Genomic DNA, 449 nt, shown 5'->3' on the forward strand with positions numbered 1-449 from the left:
GCCCTTCTGAGGACCAGAGGGTGGCAGGGCTCAGGCCTGCCAGGGGCTCTGGGCATGGCCGTGGGTGTGAGCCTCACGACTGTCCCCAGGGCCACCCCATTTCTCCCCCACGGCCTGTGCTCCACGCCTCCCTCTCCCGGGGCCCAGCCCCTGGGCCTGCAGAAAGCACCAGAGGACCCCACTCCCAGGGGCGTCGGCCGGAGGCTGCTCCATCCTCAACTCAACGGCCACCTGGCCCTCCTGCTGCGGGACTAGAGGGACCCTGTTCGGCCCCCACTGGACACAGGATGTGGACCGGTAACCTGATGGCCTGAGCCAGCCACGGTCAAGGGAAGGCCTCGGGGGGTGTTGGGCGGCCCACTGACCGTGGGGCACTGGGCGGGAGGCAGGTTCTACAGAGGCCACAGGCGTGAACGCACCAGGGACCCCCCCCCGCTCCGCCCCGTGGC

This window comes from Myotis brandtii, unplaced genomic scaffold (genome assembly GCF_000412655.1).
Source record: "Myotis brandtii unplaced genomic scaffold, ASM41265v1 scaffold434, whole genome shotgun sequence".
NCBI classification, from domain to species: Eukaryota; Metazoa; Chordata; class Mammalia; order Chiroptera; family Vespertilionidae; genus Myotis; species Myotis brandtii.